Source organism: Hippopotamus amphibius, chromosome 5, assembly GCF_030028045.1.
Source record: "Hippopotamus amphibius kiboko isolate mHipAmp2 chromosome 5, mHipAmp2.hap2, whole genome shotgun sequence".
NCBI lineage: Eukaryota > Metazoa > Chordata > Mammalia > Artiodactyla > Hippopotamidae > Hippopotamus > Hippopotamus amphibius.
The window spans coordinates 129,980,966-130,005,149 of NC_080190.1; the positions used below are offsets into that span (position 1 = coordinate 129,980,966).

The 24,184-nt window shown below is 36.7% G+C and overlaps 1 long non-coding RNA gene across 1 annotated transcript in view; it reads right to left on the reverse strand.

Moving 5' to 3' along the window:
* LOC130853050 (uncharacterized) overlaps positions 1–24,184 on the reverse strand; it is a 138,459-nt gene that overhangs the window by 32,111 nt on the left and 82,164 nt on the right. Inside the window, exon 2 of the long non-coding RNA XR_009053654.1 lies at positions 23,332–23,385. This is a non-coding gene — a long non-coding RNA (uncharacterized LOC130853050). The remainder of the gene's footprint in view (positions 1–23,331; positions 23,386–24,184) is intronic.

A 24,184-nucleotide genomic window follows, 5' to 3' on the forward strand; every position in this document is an offset into this window, starting at 1 on the left:
TGTATTTTTCTAAGAATGTATCCGTTTCTTCCAGGTTATCCAATTTATTGGCATATAGTTGCTTGTAGTAGTCTCTCATGATCTTTTGTATTTCTGTGGTGTCAGTTGTTATTTCTTTTTCATTTCTAATTCTGTTGATTTGCATCTTCTCCCTTTGTTTCCTGATGAGTCTGGCTAATGGTTTATCAATTTTGTTTATCTTCTCAAAGAACCAGCTTTTAGACTTATTGATTTTTGCTATTGTTTCCTTCATTTCTTTTTCATTTATTTCTGATCTGGTCTTTATTTCTTTCCTTCTGCTCACTTTGGAGTTTTTTGTTCTTCTTTCTGTAATTGTTTTAGGTGTAAGGTTAGCTTGTTTATTCAAGATTTTTCTTGATTCTTGAGGTAGGACTGTATTGCTATAAACTTCTCTCTTAGAACTGCTTTTACTGCATCCCATAGGTTTTGGGTTGTTTGGCTTTCATTGTCATTTGTTTTTAGGTATCTTTTATTTCTTCTTTGATTTCTTCAGTGATTTCTTGGTTGTTTAATAATGTATTGTATAGCCTTCATGTGTTTGAATTTTTTATAGTTTTTTTTCTGGTAATTGATATATAGTTTCATGGCATTGTGGTCAGAGAAGATGCTTGATATGATTGCAATTTTCTTAAATTTACCAAGGCTTGATTTGTGACCCAAGATGTGATCTATCATGGAGAATGTTCCATGTACACTTGAGAAGAAAGTGTATTCTGCAGTTTTTAGATGGAATGTCCTATAAATATCAATTAAGTTGAGATTGTCTAATGTGTCATTTAAAGCTTGTGTGTCCTTATTTATTTTCTGTTTGGATGATCTGTCCATTGGTGTCACTGGGGTGTTCAAGTCTCCTACTATCATTGTGTTACTGTTGATTTTCCCTTTTGTTGCCATTAGCATTTGCCTCATGAATTGAGGTGCTCCTGTGTTGGGTGCATAGATATTTACAATTGTTATATGTTCTTCTCAGATTGATCCCTTGATCATTACGTAGTATCCTTCCTTGTTTCTTGTAATAGTCTTTAAAGTCTAATTGGTCTGACATGAGTATTGCTCCTCTGGCTTTCTTTTGACTTCCATTTGCATGGAATATCTTTTTCCATTCCCTTACTTTCAGTATGTATGTGTTCCTAGGTCTGAAGTGGGTTTCTTGTAGACAGCATATATAGGGGTCTTGTTTTTGTATCATTCAGCCAGTCTGCATCTTTCGGTTGGAGCATTTAATCCAATTACATTTAAAGTAATTATTGACATGTATATTCCTATTACCATTTTCTTAATTGTTTTGGGTTTGTTTTTGTAGGTCTTTTCCCTCTCTTGTGTTTCATGCCTAGAGAAGTTCCTTTATCAATTGTTGTAAGGGTGGTTTGGTGGTGCTGAATTCTCTTAACTTTTGCTTGTCTGTAAAGCTTTTGATTTCTCTGTCGAATCTGAATGAGATTCTTGCTGGGTAGATATTCTTGGCTGTAGGTTTTTCTTTTTCAAGATTTAAAGTATATCCTCCAGAGTTTCTGCAGAAATATCAACTGTTATCCTTATGGTCTTTCCCCTATGTATTATTTGTTGTTTTTCTCTTGCTGCTTTTAATATTTTTTCTTTGTGTTTAATTTTTATTAGTTTGATTAATATGTGCCTTGGTTTGTTTCTCCTTGTTTTTATTCTGTCTGAGACTCTCTGTGCTTCTTGGATTTGATTAATTATTTCTTTCCCCATGTTGAGGGAGTTTTCCACTATAAACTCTTCAAATATTTTCTCAGACGCTTTCTTTTTCACTTCTTCTTCTGGGACACCTATGATTCGAATGTTGGTGCACTGAATGTTATCACCCAGCTCTCTTAGACTGTCTTCCATTCTTTTAATTCTTTTTTCTTTTTCCTACTCTGTGTCCGTTATTTCCACCATTCTGTCTTCCAACTCACTTACTTGTTCTTCTGCCCCAGTTATTCTGCTGTTGATTCCATCTAGAGTATTTTTAATTTCAGTTATTTTGTTGTTCATTACTGTTTGTTTACTCTTTAGTTCTTCTAGGTCTTTATTAAATGTTTCTTGTATTTTCTCTATTATGTTTTCAAGATATTGGATCATCTTTACTATCATTACTCTCAATTCTCTTTCAGGCAACTTTCCTATTTCCTCTTCAATTGTTTGATCTTGTGGGTTTTTATCTTGCTCCTTTGCCTACAAGGTGTTTCTTTGTTTTCTCATTTTGTCTAATTTATAGTATTTGCTGTCTCCTTTCCCTATGCTGCCTAATTGTAATTCTTCTTCTTTCTGCTTTCTGCCCCCTGTGGTGTAGTTGGTCCAGTGGCTTGTGTAGGCTTCCTGGTGGGAGTGTCTGATGCCTGCTTTCTGGTGTGTGGATCTGTGTCTTTTCCCTCTGATGAGCAGGGCTATGTCAGGTGTTGTGTTTCAAGGTATCTGTGAGCTTAATATGGCTTTAAGTAGTCTGTGTACTGATGGGTGGGATTGTGTTCCTGTCTTGTTTGTAGTTTGGTGTGAGGTATCCAGCACTGGCAGTTGTAGACAGTCAGGCAAACCTGGGTCTGTGTGCTCACTTTCACCATGCGCAGCTTCACCTGCTTTGGCCTGAACATGTCTGAGCCTGAGCATCACTATGAAGAGTAGCCCCCATTAGCCACAAATAGAGAAGGAGCATGTGCAGCAACGAAGACCCAATGTGGCCAATAAATAAAAAAATAAATTTATAAAGAAATAAAAAAATAAAATAGTCATTTTGGTTTCTGCTAAGTGTATTAGAAAATGGTATAAAGAGTATAGGAGGTTGTATTTCCACAGTGAACTTGTTTAATTAGCTCTCATATTTCACCAATATTTTTCTTAGTTCAGGCGGCAAATAAACATCTTATATTTGCTGAGGGCCTACTCTGTGCTATGACCAATGTAGTGCTAGTTAACACTTTATCCTAGGGAAATCGTTTCTTCTCTCAGGCACTTGCTCTGCTGTTGAAATACAATCTGCCTCTGATTCCTGGCTCCTATTATATGCTCTTGGAGCAGATGCCAACTTGCTGTGTAACACTGTTTGAATAAAGGCTGTTTAGCACTAGGTCTGCTAAGTCCCTAAGGCTCTGGTCCATATGGCAATGAATTAATTTCAGGGAAAATGAAAAGACTGTTGGGATTATTTTGTGAAAGAATGATTCTTTCTCTCAGTATTGGTTAAGAAATTTTTGGTAGTGCTTACTAAACAAGACATTTTGAGAGCAGAGGAAAAGACCATCAGCAGTATCCTTCTCCCCATCTACATTAAACTAAAGCCACATGTGAATGTGGATATTCTGGACATGGAGGCATCCTATTAAAAATGCATGGAATACAAAGGTTCTACTTTCCACATCTTAAATATTGTCATATAGGACAGTAAGTTATTTTTCTTTCACTACAAAAATGAATGATAGGAAATACTATAAGGCAGTTGGTTAGGTCCCATTTTGATGTCATGAAAAGAAAATTACACATATTTTGCTCAGTGCAATAATATGAGAGATGATTTAGAGAAAAACATATTTACTAAATAAATATTTTCTATGGAATGTGTTTGGGTATAAATACTTTCACTGTAATTGAATTTCTCTGCTATTTATGGTGCTTGTATTTTTAAAATCCAACTAGGTGACTTTTATTTTTGTTAAAATTGCCAAAATGTTTAAGATAACAGTTTTACTGGTGCCAATCATCAGCCACAAATTTCTTCTCAATGCACTCAACTCTTTCCAAGATCTTAAGAAATTATACCTCATGTTTCTTGTAATGACCATCACTCTCAAATTTGTATAAACTCATATATGTGGTTATTTTTGAACCTTGTTTATTCAATTAAAATTCATAGTTTCATTCATTTTATGTTTAAGGAAAGGTTAAAAGATTTATAATTATTTATAGTACTTTAGATCATTGTTAACTGGACAATTAGTTTTAATCTTATTAGAGGAGAATTTCTCTTGGATTTCTTGTTACTATTAGACTGTGACCATATTGGCTATTCTGGTATCTCTTTCTTTCCCAAGTGCACATTCTGGTAGTTTTTGCTTTTGTTTTTAGAACTTCATAAGTTTGTGATAAGAATTAAATGAAATAATCCATATCCAATGCTTAGCAAAATGCCTGACACATTGTAAACTCTCAATAAAGGCTATTTTAAGACATGCATAGACACACACACACACAGAATATGGTGATGCTATTTGGCTTCAGATAGAAAAGGCCCTCCCAAAGGGATTATAGAAGGCTGTTAATTGTTTACTGGGCAAAGCACACTGACATCAGTTCTTTACTTTTCAGTTCTTCCTTACTCATCAATCAAATATTTGTTGACTCCCTACAATGTGTACATAACTTACCAGGGTGCTTAGAAAAATAACAAGTGGTATAGAATAATTTGCTTCTTTCAAGAAGTTACAACATAACCACAGAGACCACTTCACCCAAGAAAAAGTATTATTTCAGACCAATTGCAATTACTTTCATTTTCTTAAATCCTCAGTAATAAGAACTGAAGCCCTATGTTCTCAATCATCACCAAAGTATTTAATCACAGCTCCCAAATTCTGAAAATTCATTCTGATTTCAGAATCAATTGATTATGAATTCATCCACTGATTCTGATTTCAAAAGTCTTTGGAGGGATTTCCTAGGTGGTGCAGTGGTTTAGAATCCACCTGCCAATGTAGGGGACCTGGGTTTGAGCCCTAGTCTGGGAAGATCCCATATGCCGCAGAGCAACTAAGCCCATGTGCCACAACTATTGAGCCTGCACTCTAACCCATGAGCCACAACTATTGAGCCCATGTGCTGCAACTACTGAAGCCCATGCACCTAGAGTCTGTGCTCCACAGCAAGAGAAAGCCACTGCAGTGAGGAGCCTGCACACCACAATGCAGAGTAGTCCCCACTCACTGCAACTAGAGAAAGCCCATGTGCAGCAACGAAGACCCAACACAGACAATAAACAAATTAAATAAGTAAATAAACTTAAAACAAACAAAAAACCTTTGGAAAGGAGTCAAGTTGGCAGAGGAGTATTGAGATATGGAGTTCATCCCTCCCCATAAATGCATCAGAATACATCTATGAATGGAATGATTCTCACAGAGCATCCAGCTAAACACTAGAAGAGGACCTCAGACACCTAAAAGGACAAGATAAACAGGTAGGACCAAAGAAAGAAGAAGGGAAAAGGAAGAGGAGAGGAAGTAGGACAGGAACTGTGTCCCTGAGGGGGAAGCTGAGGGAGAGGAGAGGTTCCTGTATCTGGGGAAGCTCCCAGCTGGCAGTGATATCAGTTGGGACAGAAGGGGAGCTTTGGGGGCTATTGGAGGAGAATAGAGCAATCAGTCTGTGGCAGGCAGGACAAAGTGAAATCTACACAGATGGTCCAAGCCACAGTCCTGTATGCCCCAGCCTGAGACATGTGTCCACCAGTGCAGATGGGGTTGGGTGCTGGAACATGGGGTTTGGAGAGCAAACCTGAGCAGAGGACTGCTGTTGGCTGTGAGGATACAGCCTGAGTGATGAAACTGAGAACTGGGAATGCTTATGGAGGAAACCTGAACCACCATAAGCACCATCGTTGCACCATTGTTGAGTGATGTGAGGGGGTGGGGGGCACCATTGCAGCCTCTCTCCCCACACACTGATCCCTGCCTCCCTGGGCTCTAGGGTGAGCTCCCACAGGGGTAGATGCTCCTGTGACCCCAGTGGCCACGACTTCCTCTTCTGTGCCTTATCCACTTCATGGCAGGTGCTCTCACATGCCTAGCATATGCCATCTCTGTACCCCCTTCTCACTAGGGCAGACGTGTTCTCTGGGGCAGGCTTGGGAGAAGACCCTTATGGGTGGCCCACACACAGAGGTGGGGCTGAAACTGAACCCCAGAGGCCATACAACTAAGGAAGAAAATATGAAACAATTAACTGACACAACTGCAACTGGCTTTATAAACTCAGCACCAACCAAACATCTGAACAGACAATAAGTACTCTTAAAGCAAAGATGGGTCTAGCTTTAGCAGCTGTAGATTTTGTGGGCATGTACACATGGGGGTTTGGCCAGGCCAGAGTCTGAGCTGCCCTCATAGCACCCACTGTGGGTCCATTTCCATGATTACTGCAATTCTGGGACCTGACTTCAGAGGATCTATGTTGGTGTCCTGTTGAAAACAACTCCTGAGAGACACCAGGAACAATTGCCAGCATACCCACAGTTATGGTGGGGACGAGAGCAGTGACAACAACAGTGTAATCTGAGAGATTTCACAACAGGTGAAAGGTGACACAACAGAGCCCACTCACAGATGAACAGCTCCAGGGTAGGAATACTCAGTGGCTTCTCTCCCAATGGGACTGCTCCAGTCCTGCCTACCTCACATCACAGATCAGAAACACAGCTAAGAAACAGATCTGGGGGCCTTGACTTCAACAACTAGGGAGCAGACCCTGCCCATGACAGGGCAGTAACAGCCACAAAGCAAAAGGGAGGCCCCACTCAATATCCAGTGCAGGCTCAGGTCACCACAACATAAGTTGCACCTCCTATCAAGGGGTTAATGGCCAGCATACACTGAGGAAAAAGGTGGCAGACATCCATACTAAAAACAGCACTCACATAAAACATATTAAACCCATTCAGGCTACACAAGGAAGTTTCCACAATACTAATAGCCCTTTAAGACAGTCTGTGGGTCTGGCATCAGGAAAAAGACCCCCCAGAGCATTTAGTCTTGAAAGCCAGTGGGGCTTGAGTGCAGGATCTCCACAGGACTGGGGAAAACAGAGACTCCATTGTGGGGGCAAGGACACTGGTAGCAGAAACCCCAGGGAATACTGATTGGAGTAAGCGCTCTTGGAGGTCCCCATTTTGGCACCAAGACCTGGCCCACCCAAAAACCTGCAGGCTCCAATGCTGGAAAACCTCAGGCCAAAAAATCAACAAGATAGAAACATATCCCAACCAGTCAGAAGACAGACTGCCTAAAGTCATACTAAGCTCATGGCCACCTCAAAACACATCCTTTGACAAGGCCCTGCCCATGTCAAGGGTCAGGTCCTGTCCCTGCAAGGGACAAGACCCAGCTCCACCCACCAGAGAGCAGGTGCCAGTCCCTCTCACCAGGAGGTCTGCACAAAGCCCTGGATCAACCTCAACCACCAGGGGGCAGACATCAGAAGCAACAGGAACTACAATCCTGAAGCATGTGGAAAAGAGACCACAAACACAGAAAGTTAGACAAAATGAGATGACAGAGAAATATGTTGCAGACAAAGAAATGTGGTAAAAACCCACAAGAAAAACTATATGAAGTGGAGATAGGTAATCTACTTGAAAAAGAGTTCACAATAAAGATAGTAAAGATGATCCAAAATCACACACAAAAAAGGAGGCACAGATCAAGAATATACAAGAAAAGTTTAACAAGGAGATACAAGATTAAAAGGACAAACAGAGATAAATCATACAATATTTGAAATAAAAAATACAGTAGAAGGAATCAATAGCAGAATAACTGAGACAGAAAAACAAATAATTGAGCTGGAATACAGAGTGGTGGAAATCACTGCCACCAAACAGAATAAAGAAAAAATAGGAAAAGAAATGAAGAGAGTCTCAGAGACATCTGGTATAATGTTAAACATAACAACATTCATATTATAGGAATCCCAGAAGGAGAAGAGAATGAGAAAAGGGCTGAGAAAATATTTAAAGACATTATAGCTGAAAACTTTTCTAACATGAGAAAGGAAACAACTCAAGTCCAGGAAGCACAGAAATTCCCATACAGGTTGAACCCAGGGAGGAACACACTAAGACACATATTAATCAAACTGACAAAATTAAAGACAAAGAAAAAAGTTAAAAGCAACGAGGTAAAAGTAACAAATAACATACAAAGGAATCCCCATAATATTATCAGCTGATTTTTCAGAAGAAACTCTACAGGCCAGAAGGGAGTGCAAGTAATGAAAAGGAAAAATCTACAGCCAAGAATATTCTATCCACAAGGCTTTCATTCAGATTTGGCAGAGAAAAGCTTTACAGAGAAGCAAAAGCTAAGAAAATTTAGCATCACCAAAACAGCTTTATGATAAATGCAAAAGGAAATTCTCTAGGCAGAAAGAAACCAGCAACTTAAAATAACCTTGTACATATACAAACAGCTATATAAAAACCTCATGGGAAAAGCAAACCCAGAAACTACAATGGATACACACACAGAGGAAAAGCAACTCAAACACAATAGTAAAGATTGTCATCAAACCACAAGAGAAGAGAACAAAAGAGGAAGGGAAGAAAGAAGACCTACAATAACAAATCCAAAACAATTAAGAAAATGGTCATAGGAATATACATATTGATAATTACCTTAAATGTACATGGATCCAACCAAAAGATACAGACTGGCTGAATGGATACAAAAATGACCCATATATATGCTGTCTACAAGAGACCAACTTCAGACCTAGGGATACATATAGACTAAAAGTGACAGGGTGGAAAAAGATATTCCATGCAAATGGAAATAAAAAGAAAGCTGGAGTAGCAATACCCATATCAGACAAAATAGACTTTAAAATACTGTTACAAGAGACAAGAAAGGACATTACATAATGATCAAGGGGTCAATTCAAGAAAACAATATAACAATCATAAATACACCTGCACCCAAGATAGGAGCACCTCAATATATAAGGCAAATGCTAACAGCCATAAAAGTGGAAATCAGCTGTAATACAATAATAGTGGGGGATTATAACAACCCACTCACACCGATGGACACATCAACCAGACAGAAAATCAATAAGGAAGCACAAGCCTTAAATGACACATTAGACCAGATGGACTTAATTGATATCTATAGGACATTCTATTTGAAAGCAGCAGAATACACTTTCTTCTTAAGTGCACATGGAATATTCTCCAGAATAGATCACATCTTGGGCCACAAATCAAGCTTTGGTAAAGTTAAGAAAATTGAAATCATATGAAGCATATTTTCCTACCACAACACTATAAGATTAGAAATCAATGACAGGAAAAAAAGTTGTAAAAAACACAATTACATGCAAGCTAAACAATATGTTACTAAATAACCAATGTATCACTGAAGAAATCAAAGAGGAAATCAAAAAATACCTATAAACAAATGACAACAAAAACTCAATGATCCAAAACCTATGGGATGCAGCAACAGCAGTTCTAAGAGGGAAGTTTATAGCAATACAATCTCACCTCAGAAAACAAGAAAAATCCTAAATTAAACAAACTAACCTTACATGTAAAGCAACTGGAGAAAGAAGAACAAACAAAATCCAAAGTTAGTAGAAGGAAATAAATTATAAAGATCAGAGCAGAAATAAATGAAATAGAAATGAAGTGAACAATACCAAAGATCAATGAAGCTAAAATCTGGTTCTTTGAGAAGATAAACAAAATTGTTAAACCCTTAGCCAAATACATCAAGAAAAAAAGGAACAGGACTCAAATCAATAACATTAGAAATGAAAGAGGAGAAGCTACAACAGACAGCACAAATATACAAAGGATCATGAGATTACTACAAGCAACTATACATCAATAAAATGGACAACCTTGAAGAAATGCACAAATTCTTAGAAAGGTACAACCTTCCAAGACCTAAACAGAAAAAAACAGAAAATGTGAACAGACTAATTACAAGTAATTGAAATTGAAACTGTGGTTAACCAAAAGTCTGGAACCAGATGGCTTCACAAGAGAATTCTATCAAACATTTAGAGAAGAGTTAATACCTATCCTACTCAAACTATTCCAAAAAATTGCAGAAGAAACACACCCAAGCTCATTCCTCAAGACCACCAACACCCTGACACCAAAACCAAAAATATCACTAAAAAAACAAAATTATAGATCAGTATCACTGATGAACATAGACACAAAAACCCTAAAAAAAATACTAGCAAACTGAATCCAACAACACACTGAATGGATCATACACTATGATCAAGTGGAATTTATCCCAGGGTTGCAAGGATTCTTCAATATATGTAAATCAATAAATGTGATACTCTACATTAACAAACTGAGGAATAAAAACCATATGATCATTTCAGTAGGTGCCAAACAAGCTTTTGACAAAATTCAACATCCATTTATGATAAAAACTCTCCAAAAAGTGGGCACAGAAGGAACATATCTCAACATAATAAAGGCCATATATGACAAACTAACAGCAAACATTATTCTCAGCAGTGAAAAATTGAAAGCATTTCCTCTAAGACCAGGAATAAAACCAGGATGTCCACTCTTGCCACTTTTATTCAATATAGTTTTGGAATTCCTAGTGACAGCAATCAGAGAAGAAAAAGAAATAATAGGAATCCAAATTGGAAAAGAAGTAAAACTGTCACTGCTTGCAAATAACGTGATACTATGCACAGAAAATCCTAAAGATACTACCAGAAAACTACTAGAGCTCATCAATGAATTTGGTAAGGTTGCAGGATACAAAATTAATACACAGAAATCTGATGCATTTCTAATAAATAATGAAAGATCAGAAAGAGAAATTAAGAAAACACTCCCACTTACCACTACAACAAAAACAATAAAATACCTAGGAATAAACCTACCTAAGGAGGCAAAAAATCCTGTATGCAGAAAACTGTAAGATACTGATGAAAGAAATCAAAGACAACACAGATGGAGAGATATATCACGTTCTTGGGTTGGAAGAATCAGTACTGTGAAAATGACTATACTACCCAAAGTAATCTACGGATTGAATGCAATCCATATCAAATTACCAATGGCATTTTTCACAGAATTAGAGTAAAAGAAATTGCAATTTGTATGGAAACACAAAAGACCACGAATAGCCCAAACAATTCTGTGAAAGAAAAACAGAGCTGGAGGACTCAGACTCCCTGACTTCAGACTATACTACAAAGCTACAGTCACCAAAACAGTGTGGTACTGGCACAAAAACAGAAATACAGATCAATGGAACAGAATAGAAAGACCAGAGATAAACCCATGTACCTATTGTCACCTAATCTATGGCAAAGGAGGCGAAAATATGCAATGGAAAAAAGCCAGTCTCTTCAATAAGTGGCACTGGAAAAACTGGACAGCTACATGTAAAAGAATGAAATTAGAACATTCTCTAACACCACACACAAAAATAAATTCAAATTGGATTAAAGACCTAAATGTAAGACTGGATACTATAGAACTCTTAAAAGAAAACATAGGCAGAACACTCTCTGACATAAATTACAGCAAGATCTGTTTTGATCCGCCTCCTAGAGTAATTAATATAAAAACAAAAATAAACAAATTGGACTAATTAAACTTAAAAGCTTTTGCACAGCAAAGGAAACCACAAACAAAACAAAAAGACAACCAATTAATGGGAGAAAATATTTGCAAATGAAGCAATCAACAAGGGATTAAGCTCCAAAATATACAAACAGCTCATCATAAATCCTGTACTTTTCAGGCAATTTAGAAGAAAGCTTTCATGGAGGGTATGGAGAAAAGGGAATCCCTTACACTGTTGGTGGGAATGTAAATTGGTATAGCCACTATGGAGAACAGTATGGAGGTTCCTTAAAAAACTAAAAATAAAGCTACCATATGATCTAGCAATCTTTCTCCTGGGCATATAGCTGGAAAAAACCATAATTCAAATAGATACATGCACCCCAATATTCATTGGAGCACTATTTACAATAGCCAGGACATAAAAGCAACCTGGATGTCCATCAATGGATGAATGGATAAAGATGTGGTACTTATATACAATGGAATATTACTCAGCATAAAAAAGAATAAAATAATACCGTTTGCAACAACATGGATAGACCTAGAGATGATCATACTAAGTGAAGTAAGTCAGACAGAGAAAGACAAATACTATATGATATCGCCTGTATGTGGAATCTAAAACAAGTACAAATGAACTCATTTACAAAACAGAAATAGAGTCACAGATATAGGAAACAAATTTATGGTTACCAGTGGGGAAAGTTGGGGAAGGGATAAACTGGGAGATTGGGATTGACATCTATACACTACTATATATAAAATAGATAACTAATAAGGACCTACTGTATAACACAGGGAACTCTACTCAATACTCTGCAGTGACCTATATGGGAAAAGAATCTGAAAAAGAGTGGATATATGCATACATATTACTGATTCACTTTGTTGTATAGCAGGAAGTAATACAACATTGTAAATCAACTATACTCTGGTAAAAATTAATTTTAAAAAAATTACAAAAAACAACAAACAGGCAAACAGAAACCTTAAAGGATTTCTTCCCTATTAAATAGTGCTCAAGTTTCAGAATACCTCAGTTCCTTATTGTGTTATGACCATATGAAGGAAATAGTGAACTAAACTTAGGAAATCTTGAATCGACTGTTGCCAGAGCCACTATCCAGCTCTGTGGCCATGAATAATGTATTTCACTTTTCTGAGCCTCAGTTCTTATTTTTTTAATTCAAGAGACCACACACACACACACACACACACACACACACACAGCTCTTTAGCAGCTGTAGCATGGCAACTTTCCTGCTTAGGATGGAATGATGCTCCTTGATAAATTTATCTCCATCTTTATTAAATGGTCCCTAATCTTCTTGATTTCTCAGTAAAATATACCTAAAGACTATCCTTCTAATTTAAACATAATCTACAGAAATTTTACTTGTAAATTTCTTTGCTAAACTGCCAAAATCATGAGTTTTTTTTTTTTAATTGAAGCAGATAGTAGGTAGAGTATGGGTAGTGCTTCAGTAGATGCACACATTTTCTATTTTCACAATTGGAGGCTTTGTATGTTTGGAGAAATTTAAACAAATAAATATAAATATATCCTACATACATTTAAGTGAAAATATAAGTGCATGATGCTTAAAATTTTTCCATACATTCAATGTAGAGAAAGTATCCTTATAAATCTTAGAAGTTATTCTTCTGAAGAATATAAACATAGGAAAAACTAGCAATCTTTAAAGGTCTTGATGAAGAGCTAATAATTTTTTTTCTCCATGATTGACTTGAAAAGATTATTTGGATCACCAAATAGTAAAAATTTCATCTTCCCCTGTGTTAGATTAATTCAATTCAAAGATAATTATGCAATGTTATTGCAAGAAAAGGTCAGTTCCTTTTATTTATAAATATGTATATCTAGAACAAATTTAGTCACATTTTTCAATTGATTGTCACTATATTGGTTGCCTTTGGACTAAATTTTTAAAAAAAGTTTTAAGAAGTGAGCAGATAACCACAAAATAGAAATTGTGCCTTTTAATATTCCAATTTTTATTTTCAGGTCCTCAGGCCCCAGGCAAGAATCCAGTAACTTTACTAAGGGGAAGAGATTCATAGTGGAAAGGTGACAATTAGCTTTCTTTCTGAGATACTTTTCCCATAGATTATCTGAGTTTTTGGAAACAGTAGACAACAATGACAGAATACTCCAAAACACTGCTTAAGTTTCCTAAGTCACTAGTGGGTCATGTACATAGGTCCAGCCCCAGTGGGTGGTGCATGGGAGAGGGTGACCATAAAGTATAGCATCTCCTAATGTTCAGGTTTCCTATAAAAGTTATTCTTGAGCAGGGTAGTACCCTCTCCGTAACTTCTAGAAGAGGATTCCACCAATGGTATCTGCCATGATTGAAAGACATATTTGAGCAATTGGAATCTGCTTCTGGTTCTTGATTTTACCTCATGCTTGCCACTTACTAGCAAGTTTCAGCACCTGACATATCTATGGGAAATCAAATTACTTCAGTCTTATTTCCTGCTCTAGTACAATAGTGGCTGAAGTGTTCTGCACTTACCCCTCACTACCAACCCATGTCACCTGTACCTATGAACTAAAGCCAGGTACACATAGGATAAGACAGTCCCTCGTGAAGACCTTGATCTCTCTTGCATTTAAGGCTTAGCTATGTCTTCTTTCAATGTAGTGTTAGTATTCCCTATCTACTTGGGCTCACCCTATGACTTTGGAATAATCAGTGTTGAGGCTTTGGATACCTGAGAACTAGATTCAGGCCTATGACTCCCTGCCTCATCAGCTACAAGCGTCACAGACCAGTTCATGGGCAACCTGTTTTTAGTTTCTGAATTAAATACTGGTGCATGTAGACTAAGTGGGTTCATATGAGGGATTTCTTTTATGAGTAAAGGCAGAAAATTAAAAATTTGGAAGTACAAATGATAAAACAATAAGTAGACTAGACTACCAGTTAATAACAATGACAATAATAGTAAAAGTAATAAATTAATAAGATAAAGAGTGACTACCTCTTGGGCACCATGCTTAGTATGCCACCTACATTAAAGCATTTAAAATTAGAACAATCCTATAAGGAGATACGTTATCCCAAATTTGCAAGTGGTTATATGTCTGGGATAGTGGCCTTGGATAGGTAAGATTAGACATGCAGAGATTTTTTAAAAACCTTTGGGTTAAAACTGAAAGAAAAACTTAATAGATGAGTTTTGTCTGGCAACTGGCTAATGCCCAAGAGCAATCAGCAAATTAGTACGTCTTTCCCACATCAACCAACCTAATGTGTGTCACAGGGGAATGGTTTATGCATTTCCTTGAGGATGTCTTTATCAGAGCCAACTGCTACACTGTAACACTCCTCAGTATCCCATAGAATTGAGGAACAACTGCCAAGTCTGCACAATTGTGACTCCTGGAGGACAGTGATTATGAACTGCTTACATTTATGTCTCTCATGGCACTTTAAATCGAGGCTCATTCAGTGCAACTTCAGTCAGACTGTGGGAACATCATGTCTTGGGGTTTAACACATGCCATAAAAGACCCTAAAACTACCCATTAGCATCAGGGCTGATAAAATCTGGACCATTCAAGTCCCAAATCTGGAAAGTTGGGGTATCTGTGGCTAAGACTTAATGAGATTACACGTTCATGATTCAGCGAACTGAATTTCTTTTCACAGTGTAGAGGACTAACTTTCTGCCAAGAAAGATATATTTTGTAGATGTGTTATATTAGAAAGTCAAATATGAGTTTTTATGAAGATGAAAATTTACTGGAAATTAATAGAGATTATCTTTCACATCATCAGAGTTCCTGTGACTTTTGGCTTCTGGTTGAAGTAGGTCTATGAAAAGCACCATTAGGGAAACAGAGGTGGAAGAATAGTACAAATGAATACATAGCCCACCCTCTGCCTGAAAGACTGGCTTGGGCCAACCTATGTCCCATGACTGAAGGTCTCTGTCCTTCCAGGTTTAGGCCACTGACTCCTCTCCTTCATTTCTTCAGGGCTAGTAATGATAATAGTCATCTCCAAGCTGCTACACTTTTCCTTGTGGTAACTCTACATTCACACCCTTTTAAACCACCCATTGTAAAGAAACCCTCACTGAATTATTTGTTTTAAATGCACCATCTGTTTTCCGTTGGCACACTGACTGACAGAAACATCAACCCCCTAGACGTCAAACAGCCCTGGATTTGTTGTGTCTGCCTTCTCCATCATCCTTTTTTAGAGTTTCTTTTTAATCCCCATGGTAAATGCCCTGATCTTTACCTTTCTGCCTTCATCTTTCTCACCTTCCTAAAGGCTGTGGTCCCCTCTCTTGTTATCCATTTTTAGCTTTTTTGTCAGCTTTGAACCACGTTATTCCTGTTCTTGCCATAATCAAGGTTTAGTTTTCTGCAGGTAAATAGCTACTGTAGCCAAATAGATTACAGAGACTGAAAATTCCCTGTGAACATAAGCTGCAAATGGCATACATGACTTTTGCCAGTCACAAGTGGCCTTGATAACACATGTAGTGCTATATGCAAATGAGTGCTGATGTGAAAGTGGCTTTGTCACTTGAATAAAAGTTTTATGGTACAGAGATTTCTGATAATTCTTATCTATGTCAGTTGCTCTGAATCTCTTAACTGACCCTGGAATACTTATGGCAATAGCCTTTGCATCTACAGATTATAAAAACAACCCTTCAAAGTTAATGAGAATCATTCTTCTATTGATTCACTTGAACATGTAATCAGTGTCTGCTGTATATCAGGCACTATGTTTGGTTTACAGATTTCAAAAATGAATAGGACACAATCTCTGCCTTCAAGAAACTCACAGCTAGTGGTGAAGGCAGAACCATAAGCAGAATGGGGAATACAATGTATAAGAGAAATAGAGAAACAAATAAAATATTGTAGGAGCGTAAGGGAGTAACCAAGTTACATTGGGAAATTATAGAAGATTTTCCAGAGGAGACAATTCCTGAACTAAATCAACGGGAATGGACATGTACAACTGCCTGTAAACATATCCTCCTGAATGTCCTATAGAAACTTCAGACTCAACAAGGGCCAAAGTAATGCATCATCTCTTACCTTAAATATGCTTCTTCTCTATTTTCTCTGTTCTTAAGTACCATTCAGTCACCTAAGATACAAACCAGGGCAGCAGCCATATCAAATCAATTAATTACAGTCCTGTCAGCTTAACTCCTTCAAAGAAATGGAAAGAGAGCTTACCAAGTATGAATCAGAATTGATAAGAACATTGAGAGCTCAATTGTGGTTAGAAATTTGGATGGGCTAATTCTGTTGTTTACAGGCATTTCTCCGAAAGCACCCAAATCATACATACAAACAAAAAGCAAAGTTAATCATTAAATGATTTAACTCTTCAGAGACAATTTAAAAGACTTTTGTATGAGACTATCTGGGATTTAATTTTCATACCAGTACCACTGGAAATTTAGATATACCATCTTGAGGTGAGGATGGGGAAAGTAATTACTTCAGACACACCAGAGAAGACTGTTTTTCCTGAGTAATGTTACTTACGAGGTATGTTTTACATAAGAATATTTTTGAAACCAAAAAAATGTTGAGACAGCAAGGCTGCGAGTAAGAGTATACACAATGTCTCTGGGCACCTATCACTGGTCAAGATACTCATCTGCCTCTCAGGAGACAGATAATTTCTCTTTAATTTCTAGTTTTATGATAAAGTCCTTCTTAAGATTTGAGTAAACATAGAACATAACGTAATTTCATTTAATGTAGGTTGTTACCAAGACCAAGAATTCATTGAAATGCCTATTAAGGGAGTCTATTTGGAAGCACTAACTATTTTTTAAAAATCAATCCATCAAGAGTGTGTTATCAGTAATGAGAAGATAATGCAGTTTGAAAACTGCATTAGGGTAAAATAAATGAAATTCACAAATTACTTAGACTATAGCACAGAATTTTGATGTTTAATGCAAACAATAGTATTGCTGCTCTTCATTTTTTCGTTCATTTTACAATGTAACCTTACATGTGAATATTCTAAAATTGCTTATGCTAAATAAAGTGGATTTTGCTTTCCTTTCACATCAGCAAGTGCTTAGTAATTATTGCTGTCACTGGGATGTTATACTGCATTGATCTGACATTGAACTCTGATGATTTCGGTTTATGCCTAAAGTTTGAATGGGGTTTACTGAACAGTATCATATTCCCAAGAGTAAATTCTCCTTGCTCTGTATGTTTCCTTCATCCCCCAGAAATACCACACTACTTGGAAACTCTGAGATCATGACCTTATGTTTTTTTAGTTCAATATATAATAATGCCTTATATATACAACACTTTTTCCTTAGGACCATTAAAGGACTCACTAAAATGTACTATCTTAAACATGCCCTTGTCCAAGTGCAGAAGGAAGATACACCTGATAGTAATTCTTCAGCTGAAAAACTTTGAAGAATGAAAATAATTGTCCTCTCCCCCCTACCCTCTCTCTCTCTCACACACACACACACGGAGTAGAACACCTATAAATTTTTTTTTACTTCAGGCTCAAATTAACATATTGATTTCCTGTCCTTTTCTGATACCTCAAAAAATATCCACTATATCTCATTGTTTGGCTGTTTACCTTTATATATATTTATAAAACTTTTTCTTTAAAGTTTAGTAACATAAGGCAAAAAGCTCTTGGGTAAGAACACTACACACCACTAAAAAATAGCCTTTCCTCAGTAGAGCCACCACTAGAATATCATAATTATGGAAAACTATAAATTATTCTCCAAGGAAATGTGACAGTACAAATGCCATTACCTTTGGATAAAACCATGCCCAAGCTTACTGAACATAGTAGGTTTTTCTCTAAGATGGAAGACTGCATATATATGCGTTAGCATATGGTATTTGTTTTTCTCTTTCTGGCTTACTTCACTCTGTATGACAGACTCTAGGTCCATCCACCTCACTACAAATAACTCAATTTCATTCCTTTTTATGGCTGAGTAATATGTGATCTTCACTTTTGAATCATAAGATATAACTTCAGCACATGTACATCCAGCCATGATGTCCAACAATGTCATTACTAAAGTTTAATGAAAAATAGACTTTATATAGATTTTAAATTCTAATGGCTAAGACACAGACAAAACACATTTTCCTCTGCTCTTACTGGGATGAACAATATGTAATATTTTATGTTATCCAAGTTAATCAGAAAACATTTACTCATGATGCTTTCAAGATTACAAAGTTATCATTAATTTACTGAATTTTGGAACCTAAGTCGCCATTTCCAATGTTTCTTGAATCTTCTATTGCTTTATAGGATACAGCTTTAAAGGATTCTAGGAGTGTTCTATGTTGAAGTTGTTCTCATAATGATATCAGAAAATAAAATGGCAGATACATACAAAAATCTTACAACATCTTGCTATATCAATTCCAATAAACTAAAATAAGTGAAAAGTTGTAATTTTCCTATTCTGTTCCATGGTTACCACATTAAGTATTCTTGGCTAGCTCCCCAAATATAATAGGATTGGTACACTCTCAGATTTACTTAAATGGGGAAAAAAGCAAGACTTCTTGGGGCAACTTAAGTTCTATGATGTTTTTCTCCCAGTAAAGAAAACCAGTGTTGAGTTATTTCATCACCTACTAGAAAAAAAGATGGCATTCCACATTACTCCTCTCAAGTTCAAAATGAGGAACCCAGTTATTCTTCTCAGTCCTTAATTCAAATAGACTTATTTCATATTTCTATACCTGACTTATCATAGAACAATCTCTAAAATGGCCTGCATTTATTGGTTTAAAAGCCATATTTGTTGTTTACAAAGAAGAAAAAAAATTTTCAGTGGAGAAATCTAGTAGGCACCAGGATGAAGTGCCATCATGGGCCTACTGGTATGAGACTCTGAGAATATACTCATAACTTACATGACATTCTTGCCTCAAATGCATAACCTGGATCCACTAATGGGGAAACATCACAAATTGAGGGACAGTCTACAAAATAAATGGCATTTTTTTCAAGTCATTAAAGACAAAAACACAAAAATTAAATGTAATAATGCCCCAGGACTGGACCCCGAGCCAAAAAAACCAAAACCAAATCAAACAAAAAACATTATAAAGGACATATGGCAACTGAAAATATTTTAATAAGGTCTTTAGATAATTGTATTAACATTGTTTCCTGTTGATCAATGCATTGTGGTTGTATAAGTGAATATCCTTAACCTTAGGAAATATACCCCAAAATATTTAACAGTAAGGGTGCATGATATCTGCAGCTTATTCTCAAAGGTTCAGAAAACACACACACACACACACACACACACACACACACGAGAGGAGGGTGCCAGAGATGGAGATACTACAGCAAATGTGGCAAAATGTTAAAAATTGGTGAATCTGAGAAAAGAGTATATAGGAGTTCTTCACACTATTCTTCTGACTATTCTGTAAGTTTCAAATTATTTCAAAATAAAAAGTTTTTTTAATTATAAGTTAAGTGTAAAGAGATTTATTAATACTTGCAAGTTTTGTGAAATCACTTGTGTTTCTATTGGTGCATACTACACTGATATAAGATGGGATCAGATCAAAACAGCTTTTTTTCCCCAGCCAGTGATTATTTTTCTGCAGGTTTAATGTTTCTTGTCCATTTGCTGGTGGCCAACACTATTTCCTAGACTTCCTTTGCATCATGTATAATAAGCTGTTAACTACAACAGCATGGTGTTCTTAGTTATTTACATAGGGAAATAAAATGCTCTTAATTTAACTATATCCACATTAAATGGTTGGCAGTGATTAGCCATTGGAAAACATCTTTTGATGTAGGCTGAAACAAAAGCATTAGCAACTTGATGTTCACTCCTACATCCACTGTAGTCACTGTCTTAGAGATACCAATACAAATATGGGACAAACCAAGCACTAGAGTCAAACAACTGGCCTTTACTTTCTGGGCTGTCAGGAAGTAAGGGACAGAGCTAAAGGCCATGAGACTCTCTGAGGTTTCTCAAGCCTGGCTCAGGACCAACCTCTGTCATAGACACACAGAACTTTTGTAAAAAGAGATAGAACAGTATTTTCTGCATGAGAGTATCTTTGGCTAAATCTATTGTTCATTCTTTTTGTTTCCTTTTATAAAAATTGAGAGTCTCTTAGTTGCTGAGTAGAGGTGAACCATGTATAAAAGTAGAAATATGGATCACAGATAATGCAATATTAAAAGTATTTAATGTGACCTAGCTGAGGCTGATGCCAAGCAGTAGTGTCTGCTTATAAAGGGCCCACTATGAATTCCCATTAGATCTAAGAAAAGTTGTTCAGCTTCTCCATTTACCCCTTATCCAGGTATGTTCCTTAAGATGAGTGAACTCTTCAGATAAAGGCAAAATATCAACTAAAATAATGCCACTGTAAATTTGTGCTATTGTGAATGTGAAAGTAGGGCTCTGGTCTAAAATGTTTAATATGAGATTTTCACTAGGAGATTTACTGCAAATAAATGTCGTAGAACTCTACAGTCTTTGATAAAGTTAAAATTGTTTGCCCTCTGGGACTTCCCTGGTGGCACAGTGGTTAAGACTCCAGGCTCCCAATGCAGGGTGCCTTGGTTCAATTCCTGGTCAGGAGACTAGATCCCACATGCATGCTGCAACTAAGGAGCCCACCAGCCACAACTAAAACCCAGTGCAGCCAAATAAATAAATATTTTTTACAAAAATTAAGTCTACCCTCAAAGAAAAACTCTTGACCATGAGAGCTAAACTGTCTCCAATGCCCAAGTCAAACCCTGCTAAAAAGTCTTTCACATAGGATAATTTATTATTTCTTTTTAACCAATGGAGTACCAATTACTATATAATACTTTCATTCATAGATGCATAATTCCTAATAAATTTAGAGCTTTGGAGGAGAACAATCTGAGTTCCAAATCTGGCTGTTCCAATTACAGACTGTGACACTTATTTGATCTCTCTGTCTCAGTTTTCTCTTCTATAAAGTGGGTATAAAGTAGTGCATTTGTAATAGGACTGTTGAGAAGCTTAACAGGACTCAATAGGACTGTCAAGTCAACAGTTATAACAGCTTTAGTTTACTATGTATGGTATTTAATTAGTGTAAAATAAATGTTAGTTATTTTTCTACACCCAGGAATGTAAATGGATATATGTTATCCCAAGGTCTATAAAATTTAAAGTCTCTTGAGTAAGGTTACCAAATTGAGATAAGAGAAAAAAGGAAGATCCAACTTCATTAACTCCTTTATTTATTTACCTTGATTTTTATAAGCCCCGAGTTCTCTCATGCTTATTCATGCATTTAGGGATATAAAATCTTAAAATGGTTTTTAACATGTCAATTAGTTTATAGACTTTTGCCTCTCCTTCCTGTATCCCACCCTCAGTCCCCTAGTTTTGGGATAAAGGAAAAGATAGTTAAAATGAGGTGGTACCTCAGCAGCTTGCCTTTCCTCCCCAGGATAGCAAGACAAATAAAGCTTTTGTTATTTGTCTCAAGATAGCATCACAGCCTGCAGCGGCACTGTCAGCACCAGCCCTGTGATGCCAGGGAATTGCAGGGAGTGCCACTGTGCTCGTGCCAATTTGCTGCCTGGGATCTTTCAAAAGCCACATCAAAGTGTTTTCCAGTTTTTAAACTTCTTTCTCAGACTCATGAGAGGGATCCTGGGACCTCTGCCTGTGATCAGAAATGTGGTTCTCCATATTTTCCACATCCCCTTGACTGCAGACCTCAGTGAACCTTATTCTCTGAGTCTGTGGGACACTTCAGCTGCCTATACAATGGCATTCATAATATTTGACATCTATGATAGTTTGTAAGAAATATCCAAAAATTATCTATTTATCTAATTTATCTATTACAGAAGATTTGATCCTACAAATATTTCAAAATGTAATAATGAAATACTCTTCCAAGCATTCAAAAACACATGATTTTTTTGGAGGTATTGGAGTAATATAGTGACAAACAGAAGAGAAGGAAGCCAATAAAGGGTGTATTAAGTCACCATATGGGCAATGAAGGCTAAATCTCATGAGGAAATGCTATAAAACATTTGTATAAAACACAAGCCACATAGGATGGCTAATTTTATGTGTCATCTTGGCTAGGCTATGGTGTCCAGTCATTTGGTCAAACACTAGCCTAGATGCTTCTGTTAAAATATTTTTTAGATATGATTAACATTTGTAATCAGTAGACTTCCAGTAAAGTAGATTGCTGTACAAAATGTACATGAGCCTCATCCAATCAGCTGAAGGCCTTAAAAGCAAAGACTGTGGTTTCCTGAAGAAGACAGAGTTCTGCCCCAAGAGTGCGATATAAAAACCCTGCCCAAATTTCCAGCCTGCTTGCCTGCCCTGCAGATTTCCGACTCAAGACTGTAATATTAATTCACCTAAGTTACCAACCTGCTGGTCTATCCTATAAACAACACACTTTCCAGCTCCAAAATGAACCAATGATCCAACTCCTTAAAATAAATATCTCTCTGTCTCTTTCTCCCCCTCTCCCTCTCCCTCTTCTTCTCCTCCTTCTCTCTTTCCCACTTCCCCCACTTTTCCTCCATATATATCACTCAAAGAGTAAGGATCACTGACACACCAACTCCCTCCAATCATTTTTTCCAGCTTTACTGAAATACAGTTGACATGATACTGTGTAAGTATAAGGTGTACACAGTGATGATTTTATACACATGCATATTGTGAAATGTTTCCCACAATAAGGTTAGTTAACATGCCCTTCACCTCACATAATCACCATTTTGTTGTTTTTGATGTTACAGTGAGAACATTAAAACTCTATTCTCCTAGTAACTTTCAAGTATATAATACAGCTCAGGGGTCTTCAGGCACAGCGATGAAGATACTGGTGATTGGAAGTGGGCTGGTGCACACCAGAGTGCTGGAATCCAAAGAGTGTGAGTGAAGTACAAACTTACCTGCTCAGTCCACTCCTGGCATCTGCTTGCTCAAACTGATCGCTTGTCACAATTCTAAAACAAAAACAAGCAAAAGAACAAAAACGAAAAGAAAAAAGAAAAAAGAAAAAAAAATCCAGAAGGTTTAGTGGGTTAAATTGCAGCACATATGCTCCTTGCCACTACCCCTTCTATATTCTTTCTCCCTCAGCCTGCACTTCTGCTTGTCTTGGTTGCTTCACTGACCAGGTAGTCTAGACATTTCAAAATGATAACCATGATGTGTAGTTGTCATCTGTTACCATACCAAGATATTACATAATTATTGACTATATTCCCCATGCAGTAAACTTAATACCTGTGACTCATTTATTTTGGAACTGAAAGTTTGTGCATTTCAACTACTTTTACCTATTTCTTTCTTCCCCTCTCCCACCCCCTCTCCTCTGTCAACCACATGTTTTTACTTTGTATCTATGACTGTTTCTGTTTAGCTTTATTTGTTCATTTGTTTTGTTTTTTAGACTCCACACATAAGTTAAACCATATAGTATTTGTTTTTCTCTAACTTATTTCACTTAGCATAATACCCTAAAGTCCATCCATTTATTACAAATGATAAGACTTCATTTTATTTTTATATTTGAGAAACATTCCATTGTTTATATATACAACTTCTTTATCCATTCATCTATCAATGTCAGCCCTTGGTTGCTTCCATATCTTAGCTATTGTAAAAAATACTACAATGAACATAGGGCTGCATACATCTTTACCAATTAAGATTTTTGAATTATCTGTTTTCTTTGGGTCAATACCCAGGAGTGGAATTGCTATATCATATGACAGTTCTATCTGTAATTGTTGGAGGAAA